The sequence below is a fragment of the Sturnira hondurensis genome, unplaced genomic scaffold, assembly GCF_014824575.4.
Source record: "Sturnira hondurensis isolate 20B ecotype Veracruz unplaced genomic scaffold, ASM1482457v3 Scaffold0012467, whole genome shotgun sequence".
NCBI lineage: Eukaryota > Metazoa > Chordata > Mammalia > Chiroptera > Phyllostomidae > Sturnira > Sturnira hondurensis.
Window position 1 is genome coordinate 3,139,650 of NW_028085098.1, and position 16,152 is coordinate 3,155,801.

General features: G+C 39.3%; 1 protein-coding gene across 1 annotated transcript in view; it reads left to right on the forward strand.

Moving 5' to 3' along the window:
• The first annotated feature begins 2,008 nt into the window (after nt 1-2,008).
• Nucleotides 2,009-16,152, forward strand: part of BTBD3 (BTB domain containing 3) — a 37,264-nt gene continuing 23,120 nt past the window's right edge. The window contains exon 1 of the mRNA XM_037060717.1: nt 2,009-2,167. The gene's annotated coding sequence lies outside the window, so the exon portion shown is untranslated. The remainder of the gene's footprint in view (nt 2,168-16,152) is intronic.

Genomic DNA, 16,152 nt, shown 5'->3' on the forward strand with positions numbered 1-16,152 from the left:
ACCAATAAGCAGAGACAGGGATTGAATCTTTATGGGTGCTTTATTCAGATGGTCAGCGATCTGAGTTGTGTACCCTAACAGGCTGTCTTAAATTCCATTTTAAACCAACCCTTTTTACAAGGAGAAGAAAAGTATAGGTAAGAAGTTTGGAATTCAGGGAGAAAGTTAATCAGATAAAGGTGCAACATTCTTTCATCTTTGTCCTGGGCGGTGGATGTCTCACCCTGGAGTAAAATGGCTCAGATACCATCTTGGTTGCTTGCAGTCCTCCTGAGGCACTAAGGTGGAATCTATATGGTCTCCTGGAATCAAGGTGGGTCATACCCTCAGTTCCTGGAACATACATTGATTACTAAGCTTATTAGTTATTACCTGAACTAAAAATTTCCAGCTTTTGAGTTCCCTATCAATGGTAGGTCAGTCTTTTCTGTTAGGGCCTTTAGTAACCCAAAGTCCACTGATTTAAATGTTAATGTCATCTTTCACAAACTACCTTCACAGTAAAACCTAGAGAATATGTTTCTCCAAATAACTGAGTAGTGTGGCTGGCCAAATTGACACATAAAATGAACTATCAACAAGGTATATATGATTCCATGCTATAAATGAGCACAGTAAGGCTCAGACATACTACATAATTTGCACAATATCAAACATTTATTTTGGAGTATCTGTACTTTATAAAAGGGGTTTCTGCCTTCCAAAGCCCACGTGTCTCTTTCACTATATATACTGCCTCTCAAATTCAGTATTTTGATTGATTAGAAATAATTTCTTCCAGGGCCAAATTCATGTTAAAAGAATGATTTAGCGATGGTAGCTGTATTATTTTAGTGGTCTTATTTACCCACTAATAAATATTTACCAAGGATGATGACCAAGTAATAGATGTGTCTTAAAGCTACAGAATCCTCCTGTCCTTCACAATCACTGAAAACTTTTCCATGCTTTCCATTCCTGGTGCCAACACTTACATTTCGAAATCTAGAGTATGCACTACAGCAGGGGTGCCAAACTCATTTTCACCTGGGGCCACATCAGCTTCGCGGTTCCCTTCAAAGGGCTGAATGTAATTCTAGGACTGTATAAATGTAACTACTCCTTAACTGTTAAGGAGTTGAAATTACATTTGTCCCTTTGAAGGCAACCGCAAAGCCGATGTGTCCCAGGGTGAAAATGAGTTTGATACCCTTGCACTACAGCATTTCATATCTCTAGTCTTTATATTCCTAAATTCTGCACTTAATCAGACCACCACTAACCTCACCCCACCCAAATTTAGTATTTCTCCAATTAGCCAATGAAGAAAAGCACATTGTTTGAGATTAAAAATTACTTACAGATGAGCTTCAATTACCCTCCCAGTTGTCATTTGTCCCATTTACTACTAACGACACATTCAGGTTGAACTTGTTCCCAGCTGGGTTCATGAGCTCACATACTATTTTATTTCTGCAAATTGCGCCTTTGTAATCACCTTTCTTGCCAGGTGAATTAATCTTCTGGCTCTAGCTCTTATTTTTTCCAGACCTCTCAAGAACGTTTTTCTCTTCACCCCTTCCTTAATTGCTTGAGTGTAGTTAGGTTCGCAGTTTTAGGTACGGGGTGATCTCAATACACTCTCCTTACTTGTGCAAAGGGAAGGTTGGACTCACTTCGGGAAATGGAATCCCAACCTAAATATAATCGGTTCACCAATATCAGAGCGTGCCCCGTATCCTGCACAGAGGTCTGCCAAAGTACATGTTCAATAAATGTTTAACACATTTATTAATGAATGAACCAGATTAGGAAACTTCAGTTAGTGGGACAGCGCAAACTAGCCTTTCAGTGATGCAGGACTCCTGTTGCTCTTTTATTTCACTACATTAAACCACCCATTCTGCAAAAAGACCCCAGATGGCTCAGGCAGTGCGCATGCCCCGCATCCTCTTCAACGGTCGCCGTCCGAACACCGCGCCCTTGGCCCCGCCCCCTGCTAGAGCTGGGGAGCGAGCGCGCGCGAGACCCCGCGGAGCGTGCTCTACGTGCGGGTGTCCGCCAAGCCCGCCGGGCGCTAGATTCCCGAGTGCCCGGACCGGGGCCTCAGGAGTGGGCACCGGCCGGAACAGCCAGCAGGGTGCGGCGTACGGGGCGGCGGTGCCCGAGGGGAACAGTACAGCAGGCGGTGAGTCAGGCCGCAGAGAGGGAGTCGGCGGGTGCCTACGCGCGTGCGCAGCTCCAAACTGCCCGGCCAGGGGCGCGCTCCCGGCCGCGGGGCGGAGGGGCAGAGCGCCGTTGGACCGGGTCGTGGCCACCGCGGGCCGGTGTTGGGACCGGGGATGCAGGGATGCCTGGAAGCGATGCCCGGGCTTTAGAGGTTCTGGCCGCGCAGGCGTGCTTCCCTTGAGGTTTTAGGCGGGACGGTGCCGGACTCCCGCGGGGCCCCAGCCCCAGGGACTGGGCCAGCTGCAGCCCAGGTACCTAGGGGGAGGGAAGGCGCGAACCCCACGGGCTCTAGCTGGCCTGACGGGCGCCCACGGAGTGCGCGACCCCCGGAGCTGGCGGAGGTCCAGCGAGGAGCTGCGGCCGGGAACCTTGGCGCCGAGCAGGTGGCGGGGGCAGTCCCTCGCCGGGAGAGGAAATGTGAGCAAACTTCCCTCAAGTAACTTTATTGAGGGAGCTCCAGGGACCAACACCCAGCCTTGGTGTTCACAGGACCCCCGCGAATGATGGTGGGAGACTAGGGGCTTGGTGTCCTGGTCCTGGAGCCGGTCTACCAGGTTCTTGGCGGCATTAAAAAACGTGCATTCGTCGTTAAAATAGAAATACGAGTTTGGTGTTTTAGCTAGAAGGATGTTCGTTTTCTTGGGAAGAAAATACTTAAAACTCCCCGGTCTTTTTATCTCAAAGAAAGTATTGTTAGGGAGTCCTGGGGATTCCTATTTATGAAGCAACCTATTGTCCTGTGTGTGCTTGGCAAAAGCCAGCTAATTCTATTATTAGCCTTAAAAAGACAAAGGGAGATAATTGTGCTTTCTTTTCTTTTTAAAAATATTCTCAGCCATCTCGCCAAATCTTGAAATACAGTAGTTCCCAATATTGCCTGCACGAGAGAATCACTGGGGAGTTTTAAAACTATGCTCAAGTCACACCCCAGTTCAGTTAAAACTCAGTGTATATTTTAAAGACCCGTACGTGACTCCTGAATACTGCAGAGTTTGGAAACGATAAGTTTAATATAAGAAAGTCGAAATTTTAGTTTTACAAAAGTACCGTTTAGTTTGTAAGTCAGTGCGATGGAACTCTACAGCTTAATTTTCCATAGACAGAACTCACAAAGGGTGGTTTGTTTCCCACTAGGGACGGAGGGAAGCGTCTGTTTCAAACTTTAGCTTAACTACAATATGACTGCAGCGTCCAGAACATTGTTCTAACTGGTGTTTTGAATTTCTGTTGGGATTACTAAACCCACTTTCTCTGGCCCCTTCCACAGCCAGAAGATTTCGTTGTCCTTTAACCTTTTCTCTCTAACTTCTTCCTTCTCCCTCCTCCCACTCTCCTTTTTTAACCATCCCAGCGTCTGAGAGAGGATCCTCCTCGCCCCAAAAGCACTGACTCTAAAGGGTTATTGCGCGTTCCCCTAGCAACCAGTTCTCCAGGGAGAGTGGGCGGGTACGTATCGTAGGGTTTCTGAATAGGACTACCTTTTCTGAAGATTTTTGAATCACGGTTTTCAGTTCATGGCTCAGCACGGGTAAGGGTGAGCTCATATAGTTCCAGTTTTTCTTTCGAAGTAATTACAAAGTTATTTAATAATGCCCTTGTATGCGGTGATACTGCTGGTGGTTATATTGGACTTTCCTGAATATTCGTTTTTCCCCCAATCTTTGCTTTGAAAACTTGTTTAACAAAGTTCCAAAATGAAGTGAAAACAATTGGCAAAAAAAAGTTTTTCTCTGTGGTACACAAACCTAACAGTTGTTTCATCATTTCTCCAAAGCCCTAATACCTTAAAAAAGCTATAATCCTACAGCCATGCAAAAAACATATGATAATTTGTGGCCTAAAAAATATCAGTATCAGCTTTTAAGTTATTTGTTCCTAGAAAGTACTTTGCCATGATTCTTTACAAAATGTTAAACCACTTGTAATGTTACACTTAAAAGTAACAAAGGAAAGGCACAGTTTGTCTACAAATTCGCCCACTCTTCCCCAAGCACACACATCCAAACAAAGATACTTTTTAAAATTTTTAATTATTTTATGCTCAAAACAGATATTTGGTAGTCATTTAATTCCAGTTTGCCTTGCTAGGAATTGTTAAAACTGTTCTGAACAAAATAGTATAGAAATATGTCACTTACTTGTCTCAGGCTTTTTGTTTTTTGAAACATTTCTAACTTTACTGTGAATTCAATCAGTGAATTCCAAAATGCTTTTAGTAGTCCAGTGATTTGGAGCATGTATTGGATATTCAAGAAGTTTTTCTCTCCTTAATATTTCTTGTTTTATGTGCTAGTTAAATTTGTTAATTGGACTATCAAGCAAGTTCTATAAGGTAAATTTTTCCATTTCACTCTGAGAATATAATTAGGGAGACAATATTATCATTTGATGGACCTTGTAGTTCAACAGTCTGCTATGTTGCTAAGACAGTGATCTCTCACCTAATTTTTTCTGTTTTCATTGTTTGTTTAAAACTCGAGGCCTTCCAAGCAGCTGCAGTTAAGAATTTCTACCGTTTCTATGGTTTTTAAATATTTAAAAATAAAAAGCTATTATCCTCGTTGTAGACATTTTTCAGAATTACAAAAAAAAAAGAATAAAAAAATAAAACATCATCCCGAAATACACAACTGCTCATGGGATGAAATTCTTCCATTTGTCCCTTTTTATTAGTCTGCACATATTTTAAAAATAAAATTGGCATTTTAATTTCATCTGTAGTTTTAAATATTGCCCTTTCACTTCAGATATCACAAATTTCCTATGCTCTTAAATCTTCATTGGAAATACACGTTTTTAATGCTAGATATGCCCAGGTTTAACGTGTTTCCTATTGTTGCACATATTTCCATTTTTAGTAGTTGGGGATATAGTATTAAACACTGATTGCAAATTCTAGCTTGGCTACTTCCAGTCTAAATGACCTTGACTACCTATTCCCCCCCTGCATTTCCTTATGATTGTGTAGAACAAGGAGGGTAATAATGGTTGCTGCAAATGTGGGGGCGGGTAGAGTTTTGTAGAGATGGAATGAACCAGATAAAGGAAGGTCCTCAAGAGTCTGGCAAAGGAAGTAGGCTCGGAGAGTTAAGGACATGCAGGCAGAGCTGGGATAAGTGCCTTTGGGCAAAAGCCCAGTATGTCTGACCTGTTTGGGTTAGATTCAAAGGGAAGAGTTCCTTAGGCAGAGGTGAAGTTTTTATGACTCTTGAAGGGAGAAATGTTGCCAATTTGCCAAACGGATTCACTTCAGCACAGAATGGCCTTCCCATGATGTCAGCATTCTCGTGTTAAATCTTACCTAATTTTCCGTAAAACTGGTCTTAATTTATATTTTTTGGTAGCTAGTAAATTTAGTAATTAGCTTTTTATTTTACCTTTTAAGAAGTTTATGTAGGTGCTTTGCCCATTTTACTGTTGATGATTTTTAGTAGTGATTTTAAATACCTGTTTTACATAAAGAGTATTGTGCCTTTAGCATATTTGTGGGATCCTCCCCCACCACCCTGTCATAATTTATCTTTTTGATATTTTTTTCAGCAACAAAATATTTTTATTTTTATATAGACAGCTCTATATCTTGATTTGTATCATGGTTTTTCCTCATGAACATTTATGTTTGGAAAATTCAGAGATGAAGAAAATGAAACAAAGTTTTGGAAATATATTAGGTTTTTACCTTTAAATCTGTACTAGGGTATAGATATATATTGTCTTATACCACTTTCTCCTCCCCAACTGGCCAGTTCCACCAGCACGCTTTGATGACTATTGGGCTGACCACAAAGTTCATTTGGTTTTGTCCATAAGATGGCTCTAGTAGTGCATGGTTGTCTTTAACATCATTCCAAACAATTTTGTTAGGTTGTACTGTGACAACCTGTCTTATCAGCAAGCATTTAAAAAACATACCAAAATTGGTGTATTTTTGTGTAGCCATTTTAACATCGAAGATGGAAGAAAATATGCAACATTTTTGGCATATTATGCTTTATTATTTCGAGAAAGGTAAAAACCCAAATGAAACGCAGAAAAAGAATTGTGCAATGTATAGAAAAGGTACTGTGACTAATGGAATAGGTCAAAAGTGGTTTTTGAAATTTTGTGTTGGAGATTTCTTGCTGGGAGATGCTCCATGGTTAGGTAGACCAATTGAAGTTGATAACAATCAAATGAAGACATTACTTGAGAATAATCAATGTGGGAGATAGTGGGAGATATCTACCAAGTGGGAGATAGCCAACATACTCAAAATGTCCAAATCAATGAAATTATTAGTGAAAATTAAAAATGTGTCTTATTTTTTTATGAAAAAAACCCATACAGACTTTTTTGGCTAACTCAATATAATAGTCCATCCTTCCCTCACTGGTTAAATAGTCTTTCCTTTTTTATATTTTAATATCTTAACTAGTTTTGGGTCTAACTCTGTTTTAGGCCTTACTCATTTAATCTTGATCAATACCAGATCTTTTTAATGTAGATTTAGAATACATGGAAATACCTAGTAGAGCAAGCTACACTATTCTTTAAAAATAATCATAATTACATGCATCTGTCTTTAGATAAAGATTAAGGCTTATTGTAAAATAAGTGGTACCCTACTTTCTCTGTCTCCCCTCCTATTGCAACACCTTTAGTGTCCTTCCCTAGTGGCAGCCTTTTGACTGTTCACTGTTTGTTCTGAGTTTTTCACTGGGGCCATTTGTAAGGTCATTCCTTAAGAGGCTAGTCAGAGAGTGCTTTTCCAGCACCCTGTGCTGTGGAAGGGATCTAGCTGCCAGTGTACCAGGAGACATCTGTCTAGAATGTTAGCAGCCTCGTTATGTAGTCACTTTTGGGGAAGTTTCCCATGCTCTCACCGTTCAAAGACTTAACTTGTTTTATGTATTCTTCTAAGAATCAGTCTTCAGTCTTGCTGGGCTCTGGGACTGAGAGCCAGGGCTCTACAGTGAGGACGTGGGAAGGGCATCTAGTGATGTAGGGCTTCTCAGACAGCTTCAACTAACCTTCTGTTAGCCCACCACCCTTTCACCAACAGGCTTTGAGCGTTGTGGAGTGCTCCTTAGCTTTCATTATTGACAGTATAGTATTTCACTCAGGTCTGCTGAGTTGCTACTTGTCCTTCTGCTTTCCATTTCCATGATTGTCTTGTAGTTTCCACTTTGGTTATTTAAGTCCTTGGGTCTATATTTTCTAAAAAGATCTCTCTAGTTCTGTTTTAGTGGAGTTTAGAGGGAGAGGATGTACTTGAATCTTTTGTGCAACCTGCCATCTTTATCTGGAAGACCTTGCCATTGAATTGTTAGAACTAAGAAATAACCAATTAATGTGTTGCATTTTTATTCTTTGGCAAGAACTGTTATGTATAACATAGATGTCAGTGTTTCTCTTCAGAGGCATAAAACATTATTCAGAACTATCCTCCTGGCAGAGGTATATATAACTTTTTTTAAAATTTAAGTTCTAATATTTCTTGTTAGGGTTCTTAGGTATTTATATTTTTGTTGTGATGGGTTCTTCATATTGGCTGTTGCTGGTATAAGATGGTTGATTTGTGTGTGTGTGTGTGTGTATTTCTATAGCTGGCTCTTATTCTAAGAGCTTTGCAGTTTATTCTCTTGGGTTCCTAGTTATGTAATCAGTTGCAGATAATGACACTCATGTCTATTTCTTGTAATTATACCTCTTATTTTGGGTTTATGGCATACTGCACTGCTGTTAGCATTTTGGAACATAATCAAATAGTAATGGTGGTAGTGTACAAAATTCTGTTCTCTATTTTACTAGGAAAAACAGTGGTACAATATTGCCTTTTGGTTTTATCATATGTCCTCATGAAGACAAAGGAAGTCTATCCTTTTATTTCCAACTTACTTAGAGGTATTTTTAAGTTTTTAAGGGTCAGGAATTGAATATTAGCAAATTATTGTTAATATCTGAAGTTTATCACTTGCATTTCCTAACAGACTGCTGATATGAGTCCCAAATATTAATTGGAGTAAATCCTTTCCTTTGGATAATTCTTTAGAAAAACAAATTCAATTCATGAGAAAATTAACACGACACATTCAATGCATAATCATGTCTTCTGGGGTGGAGTGGTATAGTTACTGGGATTTTTCAAAAGAAAATGTTTCAGATTGGTGAATCTTTTGCTTATGGAAATGGTGTCCTTTCTTGGGGTCATGAGAAAAGGATTTTAGGAGACCTACACATGGGATGTTGAGGTCTTGTTGGAAGATTTACTTGGATGGACATAGAAGGCTGCCCCCATTTTCCAAATTCCCATCTTCATCTGTACCACTGTAGGAAAATTCAGTCTTGTCTTCCAGCTCAGTACAAAAGCCAAAGTCCAGAAATTCTGTGCCATTGGTTCAGTCCATGTGAAAGCTTAGGCTAGTTCAGCCTTTGTTGCCGTCTGGCTAGCTTAGCTTCTGTTCCTGGCTGTGCTCTGGCTGGTATTGTGCCCAAGGCCCTTAGTTATAGTACATGCACTTGGGGTGGGCTGTATAGCTTTAGTTAGCCTGTGTTATATTATCTTGTGTTAGTGAAGGATGGGGCTCTTTTTCAAACTAACCAATCAACTTGCCAATCTCTCAGGCTTGCATTGGAACCTCCCCCTGACCAATCCATTCCTAGATTGTCGGGGGTCCTCTGTTCCTTATTTAATCAACCCTCTTTCCAGGCCAGACACTCCATCCTTGTGGTCACCATCTTAGTTTCTACTGCACTTGCCTCATAGTAGGAGGACCTGGCCCTGTGCCATCTTGACTTCTATTGGGCATGTGCTCAGCAGAGGAATTTTTTTCTTTATTTTTTCTCCCCATAGTCTGGGTGAGTATACTGGTTACACCCTGGGGATTGAAAAGTGGTCCTTCCTCCCTACATGGGGGGCTGAGGGATATTAATCTCCTTGGCGGACTAATACTGTGATCTGCTCGGATGCCTGTGAATGCTACAACTTAATAGCAAAGAGCAGGCTTATGCTCCCTAGTAGATTATGCTTAAGCCTGCATAGGTTACAGCCCATCTGAGATTTACAAACAGACTCTGTTCTTAAATATTGTTACATGTGTCTGTACATAGGTTCAGAGTCATTACTAACTGAACATTTGTACATGACCAACACGTGTTTTGTAAAGGTGTGTGATATTTGATAGTAAATTGTATCTGAGAGATACTGGTGAACTTTAAGTTGATGTTGGTGTAGTTTTGTTTTTACAAACTTGAAAGCCAGTGGTGGGGTTCTTTTGGTTTTGGTTTTTTGTTTTGGTTTTTCTTTGCATTTACCATTGAAAATGGAAAAATATATCGAGTCGATAATCCAAGAAATATTGAAGAACTTCAGTGACTGTTACTCCTGTCCAATGATGAGAATGATAGAGTTGATTGTGAAAGTGAAAGTGATTTAGAAGATGAAGATTATGTGAAAGTTCATTCAGAAGACTCTGATACGGAGCAAGATATTTCTAGTGAGAAAGTGAAGATGAATTAGACATGAATGAAGAGTATTTGGGGGGAAAGGATAAAGGATCCAAATGGAGGAAAAATCCAATAAGACGACAAATTTAGAAAATAGCTGCAGAATATTTTGTGTCAACCTCAGTTCAGTCAAATGCAAAAAAAAAAAATGCCAAGAGAGAACTTGAAACTTGGAACCACTTTATGACAAATGAAGTATTTTAGATCTAATGTTATTAAATACAAATAAATACATTGATTCTATCTTGAGCTAGTTTTCGTAAGAAAGAGATGCTAAATGAAGACAAAAATGAACTGAAAGCCATTTAAGGCCTCATATCTGATCTAGCTGATTTACACTGCAGTAATTGGCTGAATTTGCAGGATTTATGGACTACAGATGGTAGCGAGATTGAACTTTTTAGATTTATGGTATCTTTATGGAGATTTAGATTTATTCATAATTGTATCACTTTTGATGACAGACTTACCTGCTTTGAATACCTGAAAGTGGGCAAATTAGCTGTAGTGAGAGACATTTTCTTATTGTTTGTAGAAAATGGTAAACTGTGTTACTCTATGGGAGAAAATGTAACAATAGATGAAATGTTACCTGAATTTAGAGGCAAATCTGGGTTTAGACAGTATTATTTCATCCAAGCTCAGTAAATGTGATATAAAATTTTTGCTATGGTCAATTCAAAAGTATTTTATACAGGAAATCTTGAAATATGCCGGTAAGCAGCCCGAAGGTCCTTACTTGATTAGTAATAAACCTGCAGATGTAATCAAGAGACTTGCAGAACCCATTTACTCATCAGAATGTAATGTTACAGCAAATGGGTCACTGATATAAATCTTATCTCTGACTTGAAAAGGAAGTGTCTCCCATGTATAGGTACTGTTCATAAGAATAAACTGCAACTACCCCCTGAATCGGTGTCTTCTAAAAACAGCCCTGAAAAATCCAGCTTATTTGCTTTGGGTGCAGATTGCACACTCATATTTCATATGTCCAAATAGGGGAAAAACATAATTTTAGTTTCAAGTGTACATTTTGATGATGGAATACATTTAGATTCACAAAAGCCTGACATAATACAGTATTACAGCCAAATGAAGTGAGTTGTTGACATGTGGACCAAATGATAGATACGCGTAATGGGGCCAGGAGCACCAGAAGATGGCCTATGGTTATATTCTATACAGTTTTGAATATTACAGAAATTAATGTTCAAACTATTCATATGCTGAACAGCAATGTGAAAATAAGGCACAGAATATTTTTTAGAAATCTTATAACGTAGTTAGCGTCAGAACAAATAAGGCATAAACCTCCACAGGTGTGCATAAGCCTTTACACACGAAACTTCATCAGTTTCAAATGGAAATTGAAGGAAATTCTACCAATGACATAGATAGAGCTCCCTTGACAAGCAGACAAAGAAAAAGATATGTTAGGTGCTTTGCATCCAAAACAAGTCATTTATCAAAATATTTTTGCAAGTATTGTGGGAAGTATTTATGCCTTGAGCACAGCGATATTGTCTGCAACGACTGTTAAAAATGTTTTGCAAAGCCAGCTATTGAAGAGTCTGATTGATTAATGTAAAATACATTTTTTGGTTGTGTTTTGTAAAAATGTCCTTGTTTCTGTTATTTGAAAAAAGTTTTATTCTTTGTTTTTATAATTCCTTGCCTAATAATTTATAGGTTGCAATGGAAAATAAACAAAAATTATGTATTGCATAAATATGAATGCAAATTTGAAGTGTTTTAAATTTTTTCACATTTTAGCACATAATAGTAATGAATATATCTTTGATACACACGATCTTCTATGCTGTTAGTTTTTTTGACTGCAGCCTCTGCAAAGTTAATAATGCCTGATTCTCTTTGCTCCCTTGCTTTATTATCTAGCCAGCTAGCTACGCAGACAAATTCAACCATCAGTTCCCTCTCTGAGCCTTTAGCAGCATTGGATATAATGGTTCATTCCCTCTTTTTTTGACAAGCTTTCTTCATTTGCTTTTGAGGACACCACACTTGCCCACTTTTCCTTCTATACCATTGGCCCACTGGTTTCTTCTCAGTTTCTTAAAAATTGGGTGGGCTTTCTTTTCTCATTAAACTATTATTTGGGAATGTTTCAAGGCTTGGTTCTTGTAGGACACATATCACAGTTATAAGACTTTCATAAAAGGTATGTAGCTACTTAAGACTCCCAAATGTATATTTCCAGTTGGAGTACCTCTCTTACACTTCTGTTCTACATACTTAAGGACTTTTTGACTTCTTCACTTGAGTATGTAGAAGTTACATCAGTTTTAACAGGACTAAAACTGAATAGCTCTGATCATCCACTGCAAACCTGCTTTCCCTGCAACCTGCTCTATCTTGGCTCTACTTTCAGTTTATGCAGCCAAAGACCTTGGAATCATCATCATTCTTCTTTTCCTCTCCCATTCTATAATACATCCAGGCTGTCAGCAAATCCTGCTGTTAGATCTTCAAAATGTGTCCAAAATCTTGTCTTCAAATAAATTCAGGAGCCTACAAGATTTCTTGAGAATTTTCCCACCCAAGTCTACAAGATCTCTTACCTGGATTACTGCAGTAGCCTCTTCTTTCTCCTTTTATGACTTCCCTTTAATTTCTTATCAGCATAACAACCACAGTGATTAAAAACAAATACAAGACAAGTTACACTTAAAATCCTCCAGTGGCTTTCCATGTCTCTCAGAATAAAACTCAAAGATTTCTCGTAAAGATTCACAAAGCCCAATATAATCTGCTTACCACTAACTGAGACCACTTTCCCACTTCTGTGCCTCTCATATTCTCCTTTCCAGTCATCCTTACCACCGCCTTGTTCATCTTGGAACAAGTCAGCACATCACCACTTTTTAGTCTTCATGCTTGGTTTTCCCTCTGCCTGTAATACAAAGTGTGTGTGGAAGAACGTCCAGCCATTGTTAGTACAATGAGAATGGTTTGTGCAACATCCATGTAACCCGGCAGCCAAGGAGAGTAGATTGGAATGAACCATGATGACTTCAGTGTACTAGTCAGTGGGGGTGGTGGACCCCATTGAGTGAGCATGTGTACTGTGTGGCTGTTGCATTCAAAATGACTGAGCGAGTAGAGCAACGAATCTGCATCCAATTTTGCATTAAGCTTTAACATTCTACAAAAACTGTTCTAATGTTTCAAAAGGCCGCAGCTCTGGGCATCTAGTGATTGGCAGCTTTATCACGATAATGCATCCGTTCATGCATCATGTCTCATGCAAGTTTTTGGCAAAACATCAAATCACTCAGGTGACTCAGCCCCCACTACAGGTTAAATTTAACACACTGTGACTTCTGGCTTTTCCCAAAACTAAAATCACCTTTAAAAGGGAAGAGATTTTAGACCATTGAGATTCGGGGAAATATAATAGGGCAGCTGATGGTGATTGGGAGACTGTGTTAGGTACCAAAATGACAGCTTTGAAGGAGACTGAGGCGTCATTGTCCTGTGTACGGTGTTTCTTGTATCTCATATCTTCTTCAGTAAATGTCTCTGTTTTTCATATTGCATGGCTAGATACTTTCTGGACAGGTGTTGTATTTGGAAAATAATAATACAAGAATAAACTGGCATACTCACAACTATAAACTTTTGCCCCATCCTGTATATGAGCAAGAGTGGTCCCACATTCAGTTAGAGGGTATAAACATTTTAGTCATGATTGGCATCATATTAGAAGTAAAATTTCACCAGTGCCACTATTCTGAATGCATCTATACTATGAATTTGCCTTGCCTTTGAAACTCTGATTAGCATCGTTCTGGGTTTTGTTATTTTGAAGATTCATTCTTTTGCAAATATCACTATTTCAATCTATTTTATTTTGAACCCGTAACAGTCAGTCTTTTTCGCCAAAGCTAAATGGAAAGTACTGACCTGCATTTCTGCCCTTAGTTTAGGCTATTAATGCATAGCCTAGTTCAAATACACACCTTGTTTTATAGTATTATACCTCGTTGGGGGGCCTCTGTAAGTAGTTGTTTTGTATGTAGATTTTTAAAATCGACACCTTTCTTATGTTCATCTGGTTTTTTGAAAGTGATCTTGTCTACCATATACCAGCAAATATACCTACTCTATAGTGAAAGAGTAACTTTGGCCTTGGACTACTATTACACATCAGGTGTCCAGATAGACTTGGACTTAGTTATGTATAGACCACCACCTGTTTCCATACTTTTTATTCATGGGAAATAGAGTGCAAAGTTGAGTGTAGTAATAGTCAAACTACATTTCAATGTGTTTGGGGAACTTATTTGGAAAGTATCTGCATTCCTAGAAAGTAGAAAGTGAAACAATTCTTAACTAAGGTTACAGCAGTCATCTCTTCCCAAAATAGGTATCTTATTGTCAGCATTAAAAATGGTGAGAAGCTAGCCCTGGCTGGTGTAGCTCAGTGGATTGAGCGCGGGCCTGTGGACCAGAGGATCGCGGTTCGATTCCCAGTCAGGGCACATGCCTGGGTTGCAGCAGGTTCCCTGTAGACCAACTCCAGGCAGGGGACGCACAAAAGGCAACCATACATTGATGTTTCTCTCCCTCTCTCCTTCCCCTCTAAAGATAAATAAATAAATAAAATCTTTAAAAAAATGGTGAGAAGCTATCTGGTAGCACCTTCTGCTCAAGATGCATTTTCAGGCTCCAGACGGCTGTTGCTAGCTACTACACACACAGCCTTTTTCTTGCACATTTCATCCCCTCCATCCTTTTGTAAGACCCCCCTGGCAGGGGTGCGTCCAGAGTGCTCCCTCCCTTCCTGTGATTTTAGCCGGCACCCTCTCCTAAGGCCTTAGGAGATAAGTAGTGCGAGAAGCTGGTGCCCGGTCTGCAGGAGAGTGGGTGGAAGCAGCGGAGGCAGAGTGCACAAGCACAGTTGCTCCTGATGCCTACATAGTCTCTAGTGGCAGACTCCCCCCTCCCTTAGATGGTTTCAGAACATTTTCATAAATACAGAATTCTTTATATGAATCAGTAGGTTTCTAGTTAATTTAATACTATTCAACAGACATTTTTGTGGGACCTGGAGGATTTAGGCCATGCTTACTTGAAGTCCGGGTTACTTTACTTTGTCTTGTCAGTGCTGTGAAAGGTTCTTCAAAGTGCCAAAATTGCCCCTGAACTCTTGGTTCACATACATCTCCTGACATGTGCTTAAAATCATCACCAGGCAGTGATACACTCTTCCTAGGTGGATGTTGGTTAGGGTGACAACATTTAATGGTGTTTGGATTGGGTTATAGGAAAATCAGATGCTCAAGAATAGGGCAGCCTGCATTTTGATTTTACATCTTCCTAAATAAAATAATATGTAATTATTTAAGTATGAAGTAATTATGAGGATAACTATCCTATTGACATGAACATCCTCTAAAATCTTTTTAAGAATGAAGCTGAAAATGTGTTTGAATGCCAGCTCTTTGGTAAAAGGCTGTTTTAGAATGAAAAGTTATATGGGTAGGTTAAATATTCCCTTTGTCCAGACTTCTGCAAAGTCCTGTTTTCCAACAAACTGTTTTCTACTATTTAGTATATAGGGAGATTTTGATGTTATATAATATCAGACACTGTACTATATAGAAATAATATGTGAAGAAGGCAGGTTCTAACTAATGTGCCTCTCTTAAATGAGGGAAAAGTGAACAACAAATTCTTTAAATGTTGGCAGCTATGCTTGAGGGAACAGCAGAGGTTGCTATGGAAATGTGATACAGGAGAAAAGAAATGACCAGACAGAAATACGTGCTTCTTTTTTGCTGGTTTATGTGAAGTTTCTCAGGGTGGTTGTCTACTCAGTGTGGTTTCTTCATTCTGTCTGCCTAATGTACAAAAACCGTTTTTTGGAGTGAAAGGTTGAGAATTATGCTTTGAGAATTAGTTACTGTTTTCTAGAAGAGTAAAACCAAAAAGCAGGTATGTGTAGAAACCTGGTGCTGATTACTTATACTTTTTTTTTTAAAGAATCTTTGTTGAAAACCTCTAGTGACTCATTACCAATCACACTTAGAATAAAACCCAAACACCTATGATGTCTGTGGTTCTCATACTTTTTGTCCTTGCGACTCCTATACTTAAATATTTGGAGAAGCCCGGAGAGCTTTTGTTGTACCCACTGCTATGTATTGGAGTAGAAATGAAACAAAATTTTTAAAAATATTTACCTACTTGTTTAAAAATAAACTTGACGCATATGAAGAAAATCCATCCTCACCCAAATAAATACGTAGCTGGAAAAGGCGGCGGGGGTGTTTTAATGGCCTTATTAGATCATTGTACTTATTATTTGATAACTCATCAGAAGTTGAATAGTAGTTTCTTCAGTGTTGGTTGCCGTGTGGCATCTAAAGCCACCAGTTAACTTTGCTCCTGTTTACTGGCATCCATTGGTCTGTCTCGTGCTCTGAGTGGGCC